Genomic DNA, 16,231 nt, shown 5'->3' on the forward strand with positions numbered 1-16,231 from the left:
CCTATATTGCCGCCCACGGAGACTACGTCACGTACTAATATCGGTGTTTCAGCCTGGAGAGATACCTTGTACCTCAGAACTGCTTTTGCTATTGATATGTAAATGTAATAATTACATCTATGTATGTATTGAGCTGGGCACCCAGAAACGACGGAGAGGCTTCGTCCCCGCCATAGCCCTCAGTGGTACACAACCCCACGCTACAGCAGTCCACTCACCCCACCGGCGCCCCACACCAAACTCAGGGTTATTGTGTGGTTCGGCCCCCAGTGGACCCTCGGAAACGTCTCATTCCAGACAAGTGCAGCCCCAATGTTTGTGTGGTAGAGTAATTATGGCGTATGTGTACGTGCAGACAGTGTTTGCGCAGCAATCTCCTACATAGTGTAACTGAGGCGGAATAAGGGGAAACAGCAGCTCGCGTTCACCGAGGCAGATGGGAAACCACCTTAAAAACCATCCACAGACTGGCCGGCACTCTGGACCTCGACACTAATCCGCCAGGAGGATTCGTGCTGGTGACCGGCACGCCTTCCCACTCGGGAAGCAGTGCGTTAGACCGCACGGCTAGCCGGACGGACATCATTACATGTTCTGCATGTGTACCGTTGCAACAATAAATTCTGAGTGAATTTCAAGCCTCTAAAAGGGTATACTAATTTTTTTCACGCAGTGTAATTCTGTGTGCCAGAAATTAACTGTGTAAAAGTGTGAAACTGCCTAGCATCCTAGCTCGTCCATAACTCACTGAAGTCAAAGCCTCTTTACTAGCCAAGCCTGCTACACAACTCCGTTGGCATCAGTGATAATGTTACACATTGGTAACATGCAAGGGAGCTGTACCCTTACATACTCTTTGGTGGTTGTCACAGTTGGGGGTGGCGGACATTATTAACAGGAGTCAGATACGTATTCTGTGACTCCAGCCATGATTTTTACTTTAAGAAACTGAGTTAGTGGTGTTGCCCAGGTATATATTCATTCAAACCTTCTATTAGTTGATCTCCTTCTTCCCCTTCTTTCTGCCCATATCCTCCTTAAACTTCTCTTTGTCCATCTCCTCCTCCCTCCTTTTCCTGTTTACCTCCTCTACCTTCCAATCTCTCTCCATCTACTCCTGCCCTCTTTCTGTCTATCTGTTCCTCCTCTCTCTGTCTGTCTGTCTGTCTGTCTCTCCCTCTCTCTCTCTCTGACCATTTGTTCCACCCCATTTGTATATTTGCTCCTCCTCCCTCCCCCCCCTCTCTCTCTCTCTCTCTCCATCTATCTTTCCGTATCCTCCTTCCCCTCTGTCGGTCCATCTTCTCCCCCTTCCTCCCCCTACTCTCTGTGCATCCATTCCTCTCGCCTCTCACTGTTCACTTCCTCCTTCTTCAATCCCCTCCTCTCCTGTCTTTCTGTTCATGTCCCCCTTCCCCTCTCTCTCCAACTCTTCCCTCTCCCGATATCTGTGTTCAACTCTTCCTTCCCTCCTCTCTCACTCCATCTCCTCCTCCCCCATTCTCTCTCCACATTATCATCCACACCCCAATAGGAGTATTGTGATTCTTGCCTCCACAGTATATCTTTCCAGATTGTAAGAAATCTTGTATCAAGTTTGGTTGAAATTAACCCATTGGTTTAGGAGCAATTTATCACTGGTTGGCTTTCCCAGGTACCCATATATCTCGCATACATGGAATAGGCAAAATCATGTGAACAGTGGTAGTAATGAGAGGATTGTGCTTGACGGTCAACAATGCAGGTAAGGCATGTGTCACGATGGACTGTGCAAGTTCAATACGGACTAGGCGTCAGTGCAGGTTGTTTACAAGTATTTGCATTCGGATCCCGAGGTCGACGGGCAATGAAAGACCTAACAGAGTTCCAAAGAGGGCAGATTGTGGGGGCCTGGTTAGCTGGAGCATCAGTAACCAAGACAGGCAACTTATTGAAGTTGCAAGAGCAACTGTGTCAACATCCATGACAGCCTACACAACACATGGAAAGAAATCATCTTGTAGACGTAGTAGTGGGCCCAAATCAAAACTAAATGACAGAGATCGCCGTGCGCTAACACGAAACGTGTCAAAACAACACAAAACTACGGCGGCTAGAGTGACTGCAGAGCTCACTAGCCATCTACGAGACCTCGTATTTAGCGACACATTCCGCCGAGAATTCCACAAAGCGAATATTCATGGGCGAGCTGCTATACCGAAACTATTAGTGACGACAAACAACGCAAAAAAGCGTAAAACATGGTGTCCGGAGCATGAAACCTGGACGGATGATCAGTGGAAACACGTCATATGGTCCGACGAGTCGACGTTTTTGTTATTTCCAACATCGGGCTGGTTTACGTCTGGAGAACGCCAAAAGAAGTCCACTATCCTGATTGCTTGATTCCAGAGGTAAAGCATGAAAGTGGAATTGTGATGGTGTGGGCACCCATATCATGGTATTCTGCTGGTCCCATCATGAAGTCAAGTCGTGCTATAGCCAACGATTCTGTGAACATTTTAGGTGATCACGTGCGCCTCATGATTGCAATGTTGTTCCCCAACAATGATGCCATATTTCAGGACGATAAAGCACCCATTCACACAGCCAGGACAGTAAAATTGTGGCGTGAGGAGCATGGAACTGAACTACAGCATCTTCCCTGGCCAGCGCAGTCCTCGGACTTGAACATTATGGAACCCTTGTTGGCGGTATTGGAGCACAGACTCCGGAGCAGATTCCCGCGTCCCTCGTCACAACAGAATTGATCGAAGAGTGTCGTAACATTCCACTGGAGACCTTACGATCATTAAATGCCAGTATTCCAAGAACAATCGCAGCTGTATTACCGGCAAAAGGCAGCCCAACCCCTACTAACACTCTGCCGTCCGGCGACACCACAGTGGTGTCGTGTGCACAGTATCGCGCAGTGGCCGGCGACAGCACTTTAGTCTCTTTTTCATTCTGTTGGTGTTTTGTTTCGGTAACAATAAGTACACATGTCAACAAAATTTTTGTTTTGATAAGTATTTGTGCACTTTCATCATGGCAGACGAAAGAGACGATACGATTATTCACGATGAATACGCGGACGTCTTGTCTGACGTTCCGGGCGACTTGGGCGATTGGGAAGAACACATTGGATATAAAAAATATAAAGTGAAGCAGAATCGTCGGAAGATAGCGAAATACGTCCAAGAAGAATTCGGCAAACGCTACCGTTGCCAACTGATCGGATGAATCGGACGAAGAAGACAGACCATGATTTACTGAGGACCAATAATAAATTTGAAGGATCTCCGGGTCCACACATATTTCCCAAAGATACACAGAGCGTCGTAGATATCGTAGAATTATATATTGGGAACGATCTATTTGAATATATTTGCAGCGAAACCAACAAGTATTACAGTCAAACTTTCAATAGAGGGAAACTGGATTTAAAAAAATGCCAAATTTGTCGACGTTAAGAGACCCGAACTTAGAAAAAATGTTTGGGCTTGCTATCTTTATGGGAGCTGTAAAAAAAGCAAGTATCGATGATTACTGGTCAACGAATCCGTTGATAGAAACACCGATATTTCGCAAAACTATTCAGACAAATATTATCATTTTTCCGATAACAACAATAAACCACATAATGCCGACCGGTATTTTCAAAGTGCATTTCGTAATTGATTATTTTTCCAAAATGTTTAAAGAAACGTTTAATCTAAATCAAAACATCTCAACTGATGAAGGAATGATACTGTGGCGTGGACAGTTAAATTTTAAATTTTACAATCCCTCGAAAATTACGAAGTATGGCATACTCGCTCGGATGCTGTGTGACTGGAGTACGGGATACATTTCCTCATTCAAGATATATTCCGGCGTTGGAAAACCTTCACCAAAAACAGTGATGGAACTATTGACACCTTCTTATGGAAAGTCGCATCACCCCTATGTGGACAATTATTATAACAGTGTAGAAGTTGCAGAGAAGTTACCTGAAAAGAAAATTCGAGCTTGTGGAACGATACGGCAAAATAGAGGATTGCCGGGAAAATTAAAGCGCGCAAAAATCAATGTGTCCGAAACTTGTCATCAACGGAAAGGTGACAAGCGGCCGGCGACAAGCCAAGTAATCCGAATTAGCGCTGCCGGCGCCAAGCGAATAAATCTGTACGAGACGTCGGACGGCAAAGTGTTAATAAACCATAGGTGTTGCCCTTATTTTGCCTATCCGCTGTATTTATCATATATTTAATATATTTCACACTTATTTGCACGCATATTACCCTTGAATCTCTAGCGAATTTCGTCCTGCAGTTTCGTTTTTACGCAGCTCAATGTTTATGACGTAGTATCTTCTGAACTATGTATCGTACAATGACATGATTTTGCAGGTACGTTCAATGGTATATCTGAATACTGTCTGCAAAATGTGTTGCATATAGAATTGATTGTAAAGAAGCATTCAATTAAAAGGTCAAGCCAGACGTGGTACTTGTACTTAATGAACAGCCAAACTGTAGTCGGCGATAAGTTTCTTTCTTTTTATCATTTAGGACAGAGGAGGGGGGGGGGGGGGGTAAGCGAGAAAGAGTCTCGTGAAGATTTGAAATTATACGTAAATTTGTTTGCAAGGCACTAACTGCTCTCATTCTCAAATTGTTGTTGTTGTTGTTGTGGTCTTCAGTCCTGAGACTGGTTTGATGCAGCTCTCCATGCTACTTTATCCTGTGCAAACTTCTTCATCTCCCAGTACCTACTGCAACCTACATCCTTATGAATGTGCTTAGTGTATTCATCTCTTGGTCTCCCTCTACGATTTTTACCCTCCACGCTGCCCTCCAATACTAAATTGGTGACCCCTTGATACCTCAGAACATGTCCTACCAACGGATCCCTTCTTCTAGTCAAGTTGTGCCACAAATTTCTCTTCTCCCCAATTCTACTCAGTACCTCCTCATTAGTTATGTGATCTACCCATCTAATCTTCAGCATTCCTCTGTAGCACCACATTTCAAAAGCTTCTATTCTCTTCTTGTCCAATCTATTTATCGTCCATGTTTCGCTTCCATACATGGCTACACTCCATACAAATACTTTCAGAAACGACTTCCTTACACTTAAATGTATACTCGTTGTTATCAAACTTCTCTTGTTCATAAACGCTTTCCTTGCTGTTGCCAGTCTACATTTTATATCCTCTCTACTTCGACCACCATCAGTTATTTTGCTTTCCAAATAGCAAAAGCCCTTTACTACCTAAAGTATCTCATTTCCTAATCTAATTCCCTCAGCATCACTCGACTTAATTCGACTACGCCGACGAGAGTGGCCGAGCGGTTCTAGGCGCTACAGTCTGGAACTGCGCGAACGCTACGGTCGCAGGTTCGAATCCTGCCTCGGGCATGGATGTGTGTGATGTCCTTAGGTTAGTTAGGTTTAAGTAGTTCTAAGTTCTATGGGACTGATGACGTCAGCAGTTAAGTCCCATAGTACTCAGAGCCATTTGAACCATTTATTTCGACTACATTCCATTATCCTCGTTTTGCTTTTGTTGATGTTCATCTTATATCCTCCATTCAAGACACTGTCCATTCTTTTCAGCTGCCCTTCCGAGTCCTTTGCTGTCTCTGACAGAATTACAATGTCATCAGTGAACCTCAAAGTTTCTTCTCCATGGATTTTAATACCTACTCCGAACTTTTCTTTTGTTTCCTTCACTGCTTGCTCAATATACAGATTGAATAACATCGGGGAGAGGCTACAACCCTGTCTCACTCGCTTCCCGACCTCTGCTTCCCTTTCATGTCCCTCTACTCTTGTAACTGCCACCTGGTTTCTGTAAAAATTGTAAATAGTCTTTCGCTCTCTGTATTTTACCCCTGCCACCTTAAGAATTTGAAAGAGAGTATTCCAGTCTATCTTCTAAGATAAGTAGTATTGTCAGTATTGCCTCACGTGTTCCAATATTTCTACGGAATCCAAACTGATCTTCCCTGAGGTCGGCTTGTACCAGTTTTTCCATTCGTCTGTAAAGAATTCGCGTTAGTATTTTGCAGCCGTGGCTTGTTAAACTGATTGTTCTGTAATTTTCACATCTGTCACACCTGCTTTCTTTGGGATTGGAATTATTATATTCATCTTGACATTCTCGAGTATTGGATGAATATAATCTATTTGCGCGTGGTGAGCTACAATAATTTTTCACTCCCATCCCCATTTCTTTGAGGGATGGGTGGTTCTTACCCCCGCAGCGGCTCTTTCCAGGTGTTGAGTAATGTGTGTGCCAAGCTTGGGTGAAATCGACCCAGTGGTTTGGGAAAAGACATGGAACACACGGCCATACATCCACTTTTATAGTATGTATGGACTAACAGTCTGAAGACAGATGACATTCAGGAAAAGCGAGCTGAACGGGAAGTGTTATTTGAGCAGAGGGGCAGAGCCCGGCGCCACAGCCGACAGAGTGCGGCGCACGGCTCGGAGGACAGCGGGCCGCGAGTCGCCCGTGGGCGGTCGTTAACGCGGCCCGGCTGACGGCTAATCTCGTTGGGCCGGCCTATACATATGTAAATTGAAACGGCGCTTTGTTGCACAGTGGCACGGCGCGAGCGCTTTGTTGCCTAAACGCTGTTGGCGGGGCTAAAGTTTCATTTGAAATGCGTCCGGGTCGTGACGCTCTGGTCGGGTCGCACCGCATTTGCTCCTCTCCATTTCAGGCAATGACGTTACGAAATGAGACCGCGGGCCGGCGGTTCGCTGCCTGCAAGTGGCAGAGTGGCAGAGTGGCGGTCATCCCGGTGGCGGGGTGACCGCCGGCGGCGGCAGGGAGAGCGCGCTGAAGCCTGGACCTCGGCCCGGGTAGGGCGAGACGGTTTTAATAACTGAACTATCTGGTAGAGGGGGCAAGGTTGTGCTTCTGTGTACAGGACGGACGTTCGGCACATGAATTTCTCAGCAGACGAAGACGCTTACAGGCTAAGTACGAGGGATTGGTCATCAAATTTAAATTATCACTTCCGAAAAGTAAAATACGGGAGGGGGAGAACAGCGCGCACTTTTCCATAAACTAGGGTAGCGTCCGTTGCTTCTTCTCGTAGACTGTATGGTTCGCAATGATTTTCTTTTTCGTATTTTTTGATCGAATTTTTATGTTGTTCACAAATTGCAACATCTTCTAAACTACGGGCGCTAATCAAGGCCATACAAGCATGGTCTTTTCCGAATGTACTTCTGACCAAAAGGTGATTCTGGTAGCTAGTGTCAGAGGTCTTTCTTAATGGTGCCTTTTGAGTTATTGTGATGATATTTCCATAGAAACTTTCATCCCCTAACTCATATTTTTTTAGTCATCAAACACAAATTTTCATAGATTTAGCTTTGAAAATGATTTAAGATAACGAAATACTTTCTTAAAAATTTTCGTCCCCTGTTTCACCCCCTTAAGGGTTGACTTTCTAAAAAACAGTGAAGCAAGTATTTCTCATTTCTAACAGAGAATCCAAATACATTTTTTTTAATTTGGCTTCGAAAATGTTTTCATAGTGAAATATTTTCAAAAAAACTTTCACCTCCTATATGACATCCTTAAGAGATTAATTTCCAACCACTGAACACGTATTTTTTTTTTATTTCTAACCGAAAAGTCAAGCACAAATTTTGATACATGTAGATCCAAAATTGCTTTATCAATTCTATAACAAACATTTCTTTAAAAAATAAAAGAAATAAAGACAAAAGGGCTCTCACCCACTGTTTCACTCCCATAGAGGTTACATTTCCAAAAATGCTGAAACAAGCATTTCTTTGTTTTTGACCAAGAAACGAAATACTAATTTTCGTAGTTCTAGCTTCAAAAGTGAATTAATAGTGACATTTTTCAAAAATCTTTCATCCCCTATTTCACACCATTAGAGGTGGAATTTCGAAAAATCCCTTCTTAAACGATGCCTACAATATAAGATCGACACCCTCTATAAATTCAAAATTTCTATTCTTAGCGGTTCGGGCTGGCCGATGGTGAGACAGTCAGATCATTGCCTTTTATAGATATGTATCATTATTTTGATAAATTTATAATAAGTAGTAATGACGAAACCAACTGAATGTAAGATTACTGCAGATTCTCTGCTTTTACCATACTACATCATTTCAAATGAAAGAGAGCTGTTGCATAAACTTCTACTGAAAATATCACAAAGATGTGGCAAACATGTTCACGCTTTACAGACCTGAATGAAGAATACCCACTAAAGATAGAACAAAGGTACTGAAACATGCTTGGGATTATTTGGAAAAACAGTTATTTGCATAACACACAGACCTTATATCAAGTAGTTAAAATATAGACATACGTATTTTTAACTACACGAGGTTGCATTGTTAAACCACCCTTACAATAAAAATATTATATTTCAGTTAATCGAAAGAACAATATGGATATGGAAATGAATAGAAACATTATCAAACCGTGAACGTAATTGTAGAATGGACCAATGACTATACATGATCACTTTGTTTTGCACTCAAACTTTTTGAGAAAGATTTTGAGTCGATTTCAACAAAATCTGTACTACAAGTCCTTCAGAAACTAAGCATTGATTCAAATTCTTTTGGATATACTGAAGAATGTACACAATAACATTATAGCTTCCACTAGACAACATCTTCTTAGTGGAATTTTAGAACAGTAAAAAGAAATCTGGCAAGGAAAGTCAGCATCACCAAACTCACTCACAGCATCATTAGTGGGAGTTTTTTGCAAAAATCGAGAAATGTGTCGAGTTCATTGATCATCATACAATTTGGCTCTAGTGCACAGTTCATCAACTAACACAGTTTTGAAATCGGTCTGAAAATAAACTATTATGAGAGTGAAATTTTACACAATAGACACATGAAAAAAATAGTTCAAATTAACAACGAAGACGGCAGAGAGTTGAAAAATAATTAAGAGGGGTTGAAGACAGCGGCTGGATGGACAGAACGAAAAAATAAACAGACGACCAAAAATGCATGAAATACGTTTAGTGAACAAAATACGGTTTTCAGTATTAATGTATGAAATGAGAAGTTTACAATCATTCTGTATTAACAGTTTTGGCAATGAGATGTGGCCTTCAAAGCGTAAAATATTCAAAATGTAAGAGTTTTCCTGCATACTGTGTAGGGATGGACGTTGGGGATAGATTGTAGTGCAGAACCTAATTGCGACTCTAATGATGACATGATATTTCGGTGGTTAGGACTTGCACTCAGGCGAGTATGTAGAAGGTGGGTGAAGAACGTTTTTCGTTGGGTGCGAAGAGGTAATAGAAAACTTGCAACGCAAACCCAGAAATAGAAGTATGTCACTCCTGGACAGTCTTCTTTACTCTCGATTGAATATACGACGCAATTATGCTATTTTCGCAAAGATTGAGCAGTCAGTCTCATCTAAATCCGTCAAATGCAGTAACAGAAACGTGAACCACTACGCTGCTCGAAGTAAAACACTTATCAACACTCGAAATCATATTAACAAACACAGATTCAATGCAGACGCTCGCGAGGAATTTCTTCAGTTTCAGAGTAATTATTATTCACATCTGAATCACTAAATACTACTCAAACTGTCACAGAAAGGCAGGCAGCACAGCTGGTACTGGCAGCAAAATAATAAAAAGAATACAGTTGAAGAAAACGGAAATCATGAAGAAGTGTACACACCTCTGTTACAGTCGTAAATGCCTTTGCTGTAAAATGAAAGAACTGAGGAAGAAAATTATGTAAACATGGTAGCAATGAGTTCACATTACACTGTTGTTGAGATTGGCAGTTACATACATTTCTGATAGAATGTGAATGTATGACAGCCTGAGTCATAAAAGTTCAAACTGTCCACTGCCCCGCTTCAGATTATCTTGAAGTTGGAGGTTAATTTTCGGCCACCAACATATACCCGTTGCTGCAGTAGCTGGGTTGCCAGAAGGGTGCTGGTAATTAATCCATTTCTTTGGCACATAAGTAGTAAGTAAATGACCAGGATTCGTCCTCTGATGGCCAGTGGCCGCAAGTTGACTACCACAAAAGCGTGCTGAACATGCGACGTAATTAAAGGCGGAACACAAAAGCTGCTCCGGTCTGTCGAACGCACCAGGTACACGTCACTTGGCATGTGCGCTTTTCTACATTTCTTAAAACTTCGTTTGCATACATTGCTTCACATTTATGTTGCCAAACAACATTTCGTTACTGGGTCGCGCGCCGAAGTACGAAACTTGCGCTGCCACACTACTAAATAACTGCAATAACGAATGCAGAAAGGTAGTTAAGAAACTCTGCCGGATAAATGGTAGCACCGGTCCGGTCCAGAACTGTATTTATGAACCAATATTCCACCTAGCTCCCGCGACAATCGATACTCACACCATGGCAGACACTATTCTTTACCTTTTCAAAATTATAAAATGGCAAACATAAGTTTCTACACCACACCATGAATATTAAGTTATAAAGTAAATTTAGAAGAAAAAGAAATATTGCATAGAATGAGACTGTAATGGCTAAACTGTTACACAGTCAACTCACTTTCATTGTTCTAAATTTTTATCACGTTATTGCCCTGCCCATTGCATTTATAAATCATGATGTCATTGGATCGATGATGGTACACGCATCGGTTGGCTACACAGCAGTGAGGTCTATAACAACGTGCTATCAGTGTAAACGAAAAGAGTATTGTGTACCTACCTCACGTCTTACAACCAACCATGCTAATGGTGTGTTTTCAGCTGTACTTGTACGGTTCTGCTTCGCCTCTCTATGATGTATTCTTATGTTTATATTTGACGATAACCGACGGTACCCAGTTTTCTCAGTCTTCAACTAGACAGAACAATGAATCAAATGTAAATACAGTGTAAAATCAAAATTTATTTATTTAGCTGTTTCACTCATAAAGCAAGTACAGTATACAAATAAATTTATATGCAAGGTATTTTATACTTCCTGTTATTATAAATTTAATATAAAATTTTAGTAAAAACTAGCTTTTGCCCGCGACTTCGTCCGCATGGTGCTCGAACCAACATGAATTTTGAAAAATCCTGAGCTTATTATCGGTGAGAAAAACGGATACAAAAACTGAAGGTGAAGCTGTCAAAAGAGCGCAACGGTAAAGAACTGTAGTGTTTGAAACTTCCTGGCAGATGAAAACTGTGTGGCAGACAGAGACTCGAACTTGGGACAGTTGCTTTTCGCAGGCAAGTGCTCTACCATCTGAGCTACCCAAACACGACTGTCGACCCGTCCACACAACTTTAATTCCGCCAGTACCTCGTTTCTTGCCCGCCAAAGTCAATGGCCTCGAGTTCGAGTCTCGGTCGGGCACACAGTTTTAACGTGTCAGGGCTTTTCATATCAGCGCACACGAAGTTTCATATCAGTGCACGGTCCGCTGCATAGTAAAAGTTTCTTTCTGGAATTGATGTGTTTCTACGCACAGATACGGATATTTAAAGTATGAAATACCAAAATGGTTCAAATGGCTCTGAGCACTATGGGACTCAACTGCTGAGGTCATTAGTCCCCTAGAACTTAGAACTAGTTAAACCTAACTAACCTAAAGACATCACAAACATCCATGCCCGAGGCAGGATTCGAACCTGCGACCGTAGCGGTCTTGCGGTTCCACACTGCAGCGCCTTTAACCGCACGGCCACTTCGGCCGGCTATGAAATACCAATAGACCTGAATAGGAGAACAGCCTATTGTTGCACTTAAGGAAATTACGAAGATTAAAGAAGTTCTTTATATACATTTGACGTTTTGCCTTTGGGAGCCATTATGGATCAATTATCTGAGCTAGCGATCCACAAGCGAGATACGTAGAGTTGTCCACGTAAGAAACAGTTCGTCCTGAGTTCCACGCCGGCAGCTCGAAATGTCTTTCCTTGTCACTTTTTGATGGTCACGGTGAAGCATACGCTCACGAGAAACTGCACGTGTTTGAATTGGGAAAGAGAGAATGCTGGAAATAAGGGGTATGCGTCGTATGAAAACTATTTCACAAGTTCCACAGCCCCTGAGGATTTCAGCTTCTATAATATTTCTATAAGAAACACCATTTTAAGGCGAGTTCCATTGCACGACGTCGGAGGGGTTAAGTTCCGAAGCAACATAATCGGAATACCTGCCTTCAATACGATGTTATCCGTGGGGAGTTCAGATGCAGAAAGGTAGTTAAGAAACTCTACCGGATAAGTGGTAGCATCGGTCCGGTCCAGAATTGTATTTATGAACCAATATACCACCTAGTGCCATAAAGTTTGTTCCAAAATGCTTTGCTTTATAGCAGCCGCTTGATCATTTTTGGGCGTCAGTGTTTCTCGAACACAAACCCAAGAATTCTCGTGATGTGTAATTTGGGACACATCTCCATGAACGAAACGAATAATTTCCTCCACCGTAGGAGCAATTAGACAAAGGCTCTCTGACCGAGTCACTAAACCATTCGATTCGGTGCAATATACACCTTCGCCAATTTTTAATAAAACGCCCGAAAATTCTTGCACACAGGTTTGGCCACCCAACTGAGTTTTCATGTTCTGCTTCAGCCTCAATTGCCGTATCCGGGGCCAGAGCAAGGATCGTTTGAGACATCCCCTCGTCTCATCTGCTATAGTCCCTCGAGTAACAACAGGTAGAGTCTGGCGTATATCACCGCGAAATAAATTAGTGACGCCTCCAATATAGCGGTCGTTTAGTCCGGTGTCTTGCAGACTGTAGTTGACTGCTTCCACAGCTTTTTTTGTGTGCCATGGTGCATTCGTCCGAAACGATGAGGCTACATTCTGAAAGTATCTTCGTCTTGTCGCTATTTCGCGATACAGCACATATTGGTGTTTGATTTGTGTCTAGGTCCAAAACTATCTCGATCGTAGGGTGCGTAGTTTTTCCTCCAGGAAATACGGTCGCAGTAATACCAGAAGACACAACAGCTAATTGTATCTTCCTTCGCCTTCTGATTTCAGCCAGTAGTAATTGAGTCAAAAGGATTTTGTCTGTACCACTAGGGGCGTCAAGGAAAAATGTTTCGCCCTACTATTGATTAACACTCAGTAATACTTTGTCATACACCGACTTTTGCTCATCGGAAAGGATCCCAGTATTGTTATTCACGATCTCAACCATTACAGTAGAACTATAATTTGAAATCTAAGATTTGCTTTTAATTATTACCGTAATTTATATAAAATTAACACAGAGCAAAGTTCTCTAAAAATTGAAACGAAATTACAGATTATGTGGAAAATTGCATGGAGAAATTGCAAGAAAATCTCGTCTGGGAAGGTTGCGAATCCAACGTCAACGAGATAAAAGGTGGCCACAAATTACAACTAATTACGCAATAGAGTTTGCGTGGCAAAGTATATAGGAGTAAGTAGCAAGCTGCTCAGGATGTGGATCGCTATATCGCAACTGCTGCGCTTACTTTTCTCCAGAATCAGTCGTGGACGCCAGGCAGCTCCAGACGTCGACTATATCCACTGAGAGGATGAATCAATGTTGTTGCCAATGCTTATTTTATTATAAAACAGGAGATTGAAGTAGAAACTTCCAATTCATGTTGTAAAATACGCAAGTTTACAAATAGGACGTTGGCACTCGCCTGATGCTGTGTCCCTTAGATAGGTTGGTCTCTTCGTGCCAAGCACGGTAGTGGGATCGAGTCCTTCGATCAGATACAGCAAAATTTTGCAGTGAAAGAAACCAACTTTTTCATACTGGTCGTGTAGCACCACGTTTTCCCGTCTCCCGATGTTGGTACAGAAAAGACAGAAACGTCATGCTCAGGTATACTCTGCGTGCAGAAGAAGCAGCATAGTGTCCTCTTCCTGACAATAGACAGTAGCCCAGCTTGGTCGAAAACTGCCCAACTCCCTGAGGATGCCTGACCCTCCTAATGAGATTGTCAAACCTGCTTCAAGCAGGAAATTGATACCGCACCACGAGCACACCTTCCCAATGAAAATAACGCAGAGCTTTCCTTCAAGGCATACGTGTTCAGTACTCACAATAAATGAACCACCAAAATAGGGGCAGAAAAATGAAACAATATGTCATGTCGATATGTGACAGTCATGTCACAAAGATAACGGCAGTGCGAATGTGAACAACAATTGGAGAGTTGCAAACCTTACTTTAAACTGAATGAGTTCCAATTCTAAAATAAAGATATACAACAAATTTGTCGCCCGCGGTGGCCGAGCGGTTCTAGGCGCTTCAGTCCGGACCCGCGCGACTGCTACGGTTGCAGGTTCGAATCCTGCCTCGGGCATGGATGTGTGTGATGTCCTTATGTTAGTTAGGTTTAAGTAGTTCTAAGTTCTAGGGGACTGATGACCTCAGATGTTAAGGCCCATAGTGCTCAGAGCCATTTGAACCAATTTTTACAACAAATTTATATGTAAAATCACAAGCCCAGGAGTGAACAATGATATCTTACTGATTTTATAAAGTGTACCTTGATATGCATCTACAAGAAATTTACATCATCCTCAGCTAAAGAACATGCTATTACCAAACTGGAAGCTACGATTTCTAACTACAGAATGGGTAGTGCGTTTGACTGTCTAAGTATATTAAATGGCCACATACAGGCTTTAAGAACAACTAGGAGAAATTAACATACGAAAAATTCGTCCGATAAAAGTAGAATTTTATTTAGGATTATTTGTTGAATACTCTCCAATTAGCCAATCAAAAGAACATCATTACTAAAATGTATACTTGTTACCTATCGTTCCTTTCTTTCTCCTTATTAATAAATACGTAACAAATCTGTATTCGATATTTTGTACAAACTACCCTACACCAACAGGTGCAGTACACAGCGTCACAGTCAGCCTTCATATAGCTACCGACTGGTAATGTTTCCAGTCTCCGTCCAGCCTACGCTGAGAAAGTCTGTTTTCTGTTCTGCAAAATTTTTAATAATAATTATCTTGGGCATCTACTGGAGACAGTAAAGTACTTTCACTATATAGGTAAATATTACTATTTATAAAGCAAACAACGTATCATACCGATAAATGACAGCACTTTTTTCTCTCGTAATCAGTTTACTAAATTATCAGTTCGCCACATATGTATTTCTTACTGAAAAGATCAGTAATTCTGCCTTCGTACGCATGTTTGGTCAGTTCAGCATCCAGCTTTGAGACAAGTTTTATTTTATATGTGATTAGCAAAGATTCAACAACTTTCATGAAGTGAAGAAACTTAATAATACAATGCATTGTTTCGTAATCAATCGGTAACCTCCCCCAATACATGCTAGAAAAGAGGTTAATACATATGGAATAGTAATAAATTTTTAAATAGTGTTTTCCTCATGTTTGTTTTGTGCATGAGTGTTAGTCTACAGTCGCAGGTTCGAATCCTGCCTCGGGCATGGATGTGTGTGATGTCCTTAGGTTAGTTAGGTTTAAGTAGTTCTAAGTTCTAGGGGACTGATAACCACAGCAGTTGAGTCCCATAGTTCTCAGAGCCATTTGAACCATTTTTGTTAGTCTACATCTACATCTACATGGATACTCTGCAAATCACATTCAAGTACCTGGCATAGGGTTCACCGAACCACCTTCACAATTCTCTATTATTCCAATCTCGTATAGCGCGCGGAAAGAACGAACACTTATATCTTTCCGTATGAGCTCTGATTTCCCTTATTTTATCGTGGTGATCGTTTCTCACTATGTAGGTCGGCGTTAACAAAATATTTTCTCATTCGGAGGAGAAAGTTGGTGATTGGAATTTCTTGAGATGATTACGTCGCAACGAAGAACGCCTTCCTTTTAATGATGTCCAGCCAAAATCCTGTATCATTTCAGTGAAACTCTCTCCCATATTTCGCGATAATATAAAACGTGTTGCCCTTCTTTGAACTTTTTCGATGTACCCCGTCAGTCCTATCTGGTAAGAATCCCACACCGCGCAGCAGTATTATAAAAGAGAACGTACAAGCGTAGTGTAGGCAGTCTCCTTAGTAGATCTGTTACATTTTCTAAGTGTCCTGCCAATAAAACGCACTCTTTAGTTAGCCTTTCCCACAACATTTACTATGAGTTCCTTCCAATTTACGTTGTTCATAATTGTAAGTCCTAAGTATGTAGTTGAATTTACGTCCTTTATATTTGACTGATTTATCGTGTAATCGAAGAATAAAGGATTCCTTTTAGCATTCATGTGGATGACCTCACGCTTTTCGTTA

This window comes from Schistocerca nitens, chromosome 6 (genome assembly GCF_023898315.1).
Source record: "Schistocerca nitens isolate TAMUIC-IGC-003100 chromosome 6, iqSchNite1.1, whole genome shotgun sequence".
NCBI classification, from domain to species: domain Eukaryota; kingdom Metazoa; phylum Arthropoda; class Insecta; order Orthoptera; family Acrididae; genus Schistocerca; species Schistocerca nitens.